Raw genomic sequence first — 8099 nt, 5'->3', positions numbered from 1 at the left:
AGTCTTTTGTAGTTTTTCACCTACAGATCCTGCAAATATTTTGTTCAGATTTATACATAAGTACTTCATTTTTTTCTGGTGCTATTGTAAACCTTACCTTTTTTCAAACAAGGAAAATAATCTCAGGATGTATTTGCAAACTCACTAGGCCTATTCTGATACAAACTTGGGCTGAAATTCCATTTATCTCCTGACCCCAGACCCTGAGCCCCCCAGTCTGACTTGTCTCACAGTGGCGTCCTGGCTCCCCAGAGACAGTGCCTGAGTATTGCCCTTTTCTAGTTGATAGTATACTCTAGTAATTGTTTCAGCACCTTCTGGGGAAGGCCATAAAGAAACTTCATATTACATACTTGTGGCAAGGTCAAGGGGCTGCATTAGCTCTTGGTTCAGAGGTCTCTGGGTAAACCAGTCTGGAATTGGCAACAGGCCTGGGAAGTGGGTGAGAGGCAATGACACTTCATTATAGGGACAATGATTAGAGTTAGTATACACGGTCCAGACCTGTAGTTCTTTATTTTTTAAATTACACAAATCCGTAGGGTAACAGTCTTCTGCCCAAATATTTTAAGCCACTGCCAATGAGTCCTAATTGTCAAACATTTTGATTAACACTTCGGACTTGATTTCTATTACAGCAGCCATGCTTCATTGAAAAAATAGATAAATCTTACCTCCTTTTAATATTATAACACCTGCCCTGCAAGCTTCCAATATAGAATCAGTCCTACAACCTGCTTTCTCTGATCTTTTACACAAATAGATGAGTGTCCTTATCTTGTAAATTAGTGGAGACCAACGAGGAGACTAGGGTGGTAGCCCAGGTGAAAGATGAGGGTGGTTGGACTGGAGTAGGAAAGGAAGAGTTGGAGAAAGTGAATGGAGATGTGTTTTGGAGCTTTTGTTATCAGGACTAGCTGATAGATTGGATGAGGGAAGTGAAGGAGAGGGAAATCAAGGACAATGTCTCAATTTGTAGCTCAAATAACTTGGGTGAATTGAAGTGCCATTTACCGAGATGAGGGGAACAGCTGTCAGGGGAAAGCCAAGCGCTCTGTTTTGAACATGTTATGTTTGAAATGCCAGTTGGCTATCGAAGTGGAGATATCAGGTAGGCAGTTTAGGGTATGCAGTCTGGAGCTCAACTGGGGAGGTCCAGCTAGAGATAGAAATTTGGTGTTTTCAGCACATAGATGTTAGTCAGAGCTGTGAGACAGGGTGAGACCCCCAAAGATGTAAATGTGAATAGCAAAGAGAATAGGTTCAAGGATTGACTCCTGGAGCACTCCATCATTTAATAGTCAAGAGATGAGGAGAAATCAGCAAAGACAGCTGAGTAGAAATGACTAGTAAATTTGAAGGGAAACAGGGTGAAATATCCTGAAAGCTAAGAGAAGCAGATGTTTTATATCAGATGTGCCAGTTAGAAAACAGAAACCACATTCAAAATTTTTAACAGAAAGAATTTAACATGAGGAATTGGTTATTTAGGTGAGAGCTGTTTTTCTTAGAACAGCTGAGAAGCAAAGGAAGGGATGGTGAATTAACCCAGAAATTTAGCAACAGCAGGAAACTGCTTCACCTCTACTGGAGGTAAAAGTAGAAGGTGGTGTTGCCCAAGTCCAAGATCGGGGACCACACAGCAGAAGCAGGAAGGCTGGCCCAGCAGGGACTTGGTCCATGGAGGGAGGGCCTGTTCACTGGGAGTCACAGAGGACATACAGTCACTGCTAGAGAAGGTGCTCAGAACAGAAGGAAAGGAAGGGAAATACCCTGGCTTCTCCCCTTCTCCTTTTCTTTAATCTTCTGCCAGTGATTCCCACTGGTCAAACCTATCAGGAAGTCAGAGGGGAAGGGCAGCTGGGAAATGTAGTCTGTTCCACACAGCAGAGCAGGAGAAGAGGGAGAATGGCTCTGAGAGCAAATAGGCAAATGACCAGCAAATGTAAGTAATATGAGGACTTAGAAATGACTATTGCATTTAGCAATGTGGAGGTCATTGGTGATCTTGACAAGAGCAATTCAGTAGAGTGGTATGAGCAAAAGCCTGATAGGAGTGAGTTCAAGAGAGAACAGGAGATGAGGAATTGGAGGCAGTGAATACAGGCAACTTTTGGTGGGGGGGAGTTTTGCTGTAAAAGGAAAGAAATGGGTGTGTTATGTGGAGTGGGAAATAAAATTGACAGTAGATATTGTCAAGATGGGAGAAATAACAGCATATTTGAATGCTAATGAGGAAAAAGCCAAGAGAGAAGTAAAAATTGGTAATACAGGAAAGAGAAGAATTACTGGAGTGATGTGAATTGAGTAGGCAGGAGGGGATGAGATCCGTTGCAGAAGTGGTATAATAATAGGATTTGTAGAAGGTTATTCATAGAATCTTCATCACTTAAATTTGGAAAAGACCTTAAAAATCATGTGCTCTAATGTCCCATGTGTAGGAATTCCCCGTGCAGCCTCCCAGACACGTATTGTTCAAGCCTTTGCTTGAAAGTCTCCGTTGATGGTAGACTTACAATTTCCCAAAGCAACCATTTCCATTTTAAGATAAATAGAATTGTTAGAAAATTTTTTCCTTTTCAAAACAACCAGATGAAATTTAGTGCCTTGTTCTGAATTGGATTATGGTTTGGACAAACCAGTTATAAGGGTCATTTTGGGGTCATATAGGAAAATATAAATATGTGGTATTAGATCAGATGAGAACTTATTAAAATGGTAGACATTGTTGGCAGAAAAAAGTTTGCAAAACAGTGTGCAGAGTGATCTTATTTGGTGTATTATATGAAATTCTAGAAGAACTTCAATAAATAATTCTTAAACTGTTTTACAGACTAGAAAAAAAGAATTTTTCCCAATTTTTGATATGAAAATAGGATAACTGATACCAAACCTGACAGTGATAGCAGGAGAAAGAAATATCTGGACTAATCTCACCTGCAAATATAGATATAAAAATCCTGAATATAGATGTAAAAGTTCTAAATAAAATATTAACAAATAGGATCCAGATGAAATTCTAGAGGCAGTTTTCATTCATGTCAGGAACAAGACTAGCATACTTGCCATCATTGCTATTACTTAGCATTATTCTGAAAGTTCTACCTCATTGAATAAAATAAGAAAATTGAGAGGTATAAATAAGACAGTGTCAAAATTATTATTGTCTTAATTAGGCTCTTTTGGATGTTTGGAACACATAGTCAAGTTATTGTAAATGATAGGGATTTATTGTAAGGATACACATGGGAATAAGGAACTAGGAATAGAAGTTTCTTAATTATGATAAAAAGTATCTATAAAAAAATCCTATAGCAAGTGTACTTAAAAGCTTGCCTCTTGAAATTAGAATTGAGACAAAGTTTCCCCATATGACCATTGTGTTGGAAATCCTACCCAGTGTAATAAGAGAAGAAGAAAAAACAAAAAGTTTAAAGATTTGGAAGGGAAGAAGCAACACTGTCATTGTTTATAGAAAACGTGATTGTGTACATAGAATATTCAAAAGAATTGAAGGATAAACACTTGAATTGATAAATGAATTTAGAAAGGTTGCTGAACATGTGGTTAATATCAAAAATTAATGGTATTTCTGTATATAATCAACAGTTGGCAACTTTAAAAATATAAATATTATGTCATTACAATAGCATAAAAATACCTAGAGATGAATCTAGAAAAACATGTGCAAAGCCTTTAGATAGAAAACTGTAAAAGATTACTGAGAAAAATTAAGACCTAAATCAATGAAGTGATATACTGTGTTCATAAATTGGAAGATGCAATAGCATTAAAGTGTCAGTTCTCCACAAACTGATTTATAGATTCAGTGAGAGTCCATTTAGAAATCTCAACAGTTGTATGTGTGTGTAAATGAGTCAGACCTGACAAACTAATTTAAATTAAATGGAAATAAAAAGATCCAAGAATAGCCAAAGTACTATTGAAGAACCAGGTGGGAAGATTTGTTCTACTAGATATTATTGTCCTATATAGTGAAAGTGATTAAAACAACGTGATATTGGCCCAGTGATAGGCAAATAGATCAATGAAATAGAATAGCAAATCCAGAAACATCTGGACATATCCTACACAGATGTAACAGATATACAACAAAGGTGCCACTGCTCTTCAACAGGGAAAGGATTTTTAAAAAAATAAACTTTGCTAGGACAACTGTCTATCCATACGGCAAAAAGAAAACTTGACCACTACCTCATCTACAAAGATCAGTTTCAGGTGAATCATAGATCTAAATGTGCAAGGTAAAATGTAAACTTCTAGAAAACAATATAACAAAATATTTTCATTATCTTTAGGAAATGAAAGACCTTTTAATCAAACCACAAACTTAGTAATCATAAAAGAAAAGGTGGATACATTTGACGAGATTAAAATTAAGCTTCTGTTATTAAGAGTGAAAAAGCAAGCCACAGGGTAGGTAAAGATATCTGTAATACAGAAAAGTACGAAGCTCATATCCAAAATATCTGAAGAACTTCAGATCATCTTTTAGATAATAGAGGGTTTGACATTGGACTCTTTGGAGACAGTGCAGGCCACAGGACTCAGATACAGAGATCCCCAAAGGAAGGCAAGACTGCTTACTCTTTTTGCTCCTGAAGGCAGAGCCAGAGGAAGGGAGGGAGGTGGGAAAGTGGGACTTTGAAAGAGAATTTGCTATCTAAAGAGCCTAACTGAGAGTTTTTTTTCTCTCAGAAGGCCCAGAGGGAATAGGTGGCCACACCCCATCATGCCCACCACTGTAACACCTCAAAGGACAAGTAAGTGGAGTACTTTCTGGAGGTAGAAGGATGGACTGTGTAAACTCTAAAGGTCAATTCTTCATCTCAGCTTGTTCCTACCGGCTCGGCCCTAATCCCAGACTAAGGAGGAGTTTCAAGGAAGCCCTTGTCGGTCTGCCTAGGCCTCTGGGGGTTGGGGGTGGAGTGGGGAATCTGGTCTTGAGAATCCAGTGATGCCTTTGGAATGGAGCTGGAGGGAGGATGAGTAATTAATAGGCATTCCTGTGGGGCCTCCCCCTGCCCCCAGGGAGTCCCAGCAGGATTTGGAGTCTGCGTGCTGTGTAGCTGGTTTGGTTCCCCTGCTCCTAGGCACCAGACACGCTCTCCAGTACCTGTTCATTCACTCTGACCTCAGCTCATTCCCCTCAGCCACAGCGGTCTTCTCCCTGGCCCTCAAACTTGTGAGGCACATTTCCGCCCTGAGCCCTTCGCATTTGTTGGTCCCCTGCCTGGAACACTTTTCCCTCGGGTATCTGCATGAGTCATTCTGTCCCCTGCTTCAGGTCTTGATTGAAATGTCATTTTTCTCAGAGAGGTCTTTGCTACCCAGTCTATCCAAAAAATCATTACCTTCCCATACTTCCTGTCTTTCTTCCTTTCTTTCATTTCCCCCTAAGACCCTATATATTTTTGTTATTCATTTTGTTTATCGTCTGGCACTCCCACAGTGAGGACAGGGATTTCCCCCCCCACCCCGTCACTGTTGTATCCCAGGGCCTAGTAGTTCCTGGTAGTGTAGGACATGCTTAATAAATATTGGTTGAATGAATGAATTAGATAAACATTTAGTGAGTGCTGGGCACGGAGGGTGTGAAGGAGAAACAGGCAGGCCTTGGCCTTGCCCTCAGGGAGCTCTCTGTCTCTGCCAGAAAAGATCGACAAGGAAACAGGTCTGTAGGGGGCCCCTGTTCTGATACCCCAGACAAGTGGGAGGACCCTTGCTTGGCTCCTGCAGTTCCTGATGGGAGCCTCATTCACAGCGGTTTGGCTTCCAGGCTTCAGAGTGGGAGCTGAACAGGAGGCCCTACCACCAGAAATGGTTCCCCTCCTGTTTGGCTCCTTGGATCCTGGGCCTAAGAAAGGAGTCCCTGCAACCTGTTGGCTGCTACTCTGGAGCCCTGCCCCATGGCCCTCTCTGGAGCATGGTCACAGCGTCCCCACCCTGACCGAGGAACATGTCACAATGTGCTGTAACTGCCTGTTGAATGCTCTGGGGCCAAACTAGAAGGTAAGCACCTAGGAGGCAGGGACCAAGTCTGTGCTGCTCACGGCTCTATCCTACGTCGCCATCACTAGCCAGTCCCTGGACCATACTCGCCTCAGAGCATGCGTGCTGTGGGCCAGATTGCCAGAATTTGGATCTCAGCTCCACCACTTACTAGCTGTATAACTTCAGGCGAGTCACTTCATCTTGTTCGAGTTCAAATGTGAACTCCACATCTCTTTGCTTCTGAGCTCTAGGACAGCTCAAAGCGACTGAATTTCCACAAATGGAGGCCAATCTGTATCACCCAGCCTGGAAGCCCTCAGAGCAGGTTTCTGTCTGTGTCTTTCTTGTATCCTTGTCTAACTTGATCTCCAGTTCTGACCTGTAGCAGTGCTTGGGGCACCCTCAGTGTCATGATTTTCATCTGCTCTGCCAAGGAGCTTGGTTTCCCTCCCCCTCTGTTTTTGCATTTGGAGAACTGTGCCTTGATATGCCTGTGAAAGATCTTAGAGCTTTCTTATTGTCTTTAGGCCAGGGCTGGGCCAGCCCACCAGAAACCTCATCCTGGTGCAGCAGTAGATGACACTGGGCACAGTACAGCAGGAAAATGTGAGGTCACAAGTGTCAGGTTACAAAGCCAGAGCATTCTGAACTTCAGCTATGAGAGTAGCCCCGAAGCAGCAGACACAAGCTCTCCCGGAGGAAGCTGAGGGCCTGCTGAGCCAGGTTGGGGTCTAGGCCAAGCTGCTTCCTGGAAGGAAACTAGCATATGGCTGAGCTTCTTAACCTGGGCTCCACAGGGTCCGGGTCGACCCAGAGAGTCCTTGAACCCTTTGAAAGTAATATATTGTGTGTATACATAAGCAGATGGGCACTTTTCTGTGGAGGGGATTCATTGGCTTTACTAGATTTTCAGAGGAGCCCATGAAGAGAAAATGATTAGAAATCACTGGTCTAGTCCTCAAAATGTGAGAGACATCATAGCGTTCTGGAAAACGTACAACCTTGCCATCAGATTGCCTGTGTTTATGTACCAGATCTGTCACGTACTGCCTATGATCTTGGGCAAGTCACTTTACCTCTTTGTGCTTCAACATTCTCATCTATAAAGTGGAGCTAATCGCAGTTACAGGCGTAAGTTGTAGATATTGTGGGTTTGGTTGCAGACCACCACAATAAAGCAAATATAGCAATAAAGTGAGTCACACACATTTTTTTTGGTTTCCCAGAGCATATAAAAGTTATGTTTATACTATACTATAGTCTATTAAGTGTGCAATAAAATAGCATTATATCTAGAAAAATACAATGTACATACTTTAATTTAAAAATCCTTTATTGCTAAAAAAAAGCTAACCACCATCTAAGCCTTTTTGCAATAGTAGCATCAAGGATCACTGATCACAGAGCACCATAACAATTATAATAATGATGAAAACATTTGAAATATGGTGAGAATTACCAAAATGTGTCGCAGAGACATGAAGTGAGCAATTATTATTGGAAAAATGGCACCAATAGACTTGCTCGACACAGGGTGGCCACAAACCTTCAATTCGTAAAAAACAGTATCTGCGAAGAGCAGTAAAGTGAAGTGCAATAAAACGAGGTCTGCCTGTACCTACTTTACAGGGTTCTTCAGAGGAAAACATGTGGAAATGAAGACAACGCCCTTAAGAGATGGTCTGGAGCGTGATAAAGTAGGCATTATCATTGTACTTTGTGCACGTGTGTGTGCGCATGTGTGTTTCTGAGACTAGGGGTGGAAGGATAGGGAACAGTGGTTGGAGCCTCTGGCATTCGTGCCTAGTGGTCTGGCAGGCTGCTAGAAGGAGCTATAGGGTGATACTTGGTGGGAGCCATCTGCCCCGGAGGCGGTGGGCAGCTCCATCTCTCTTCTAAGGTACAGCTGGAAGCAGGGCTGACTCCCCTTGTATCTGGAATGACTTTAGGGTACAGCAAGATAATGCTTCCCTATCGGTCTGCCATTCTTTGTGTCCTAAAATTTCTACAGTTAGAGTTGCTGATAGCTTGGGCAAAAAAAAAAATGTACACTTGGTGGCAAATCTGTGTGGGGAAGCAGAGTG

This window comes from Vicugna pacos, chromosome X (assembly GCF_048564905.1).
Source record: "Vicugna pacos chromosome X, VicPac4, whole genome shotgun sequence".
Taxonomy (NCBI): Eukaryota; Metazoa; Chordata; class Mammalia; order Artiodactyla; family Camelidae; genus Vicugna; species Vicugna pacos.
This window is presented reverse-complemented; position numbering follows the sequence as displayed.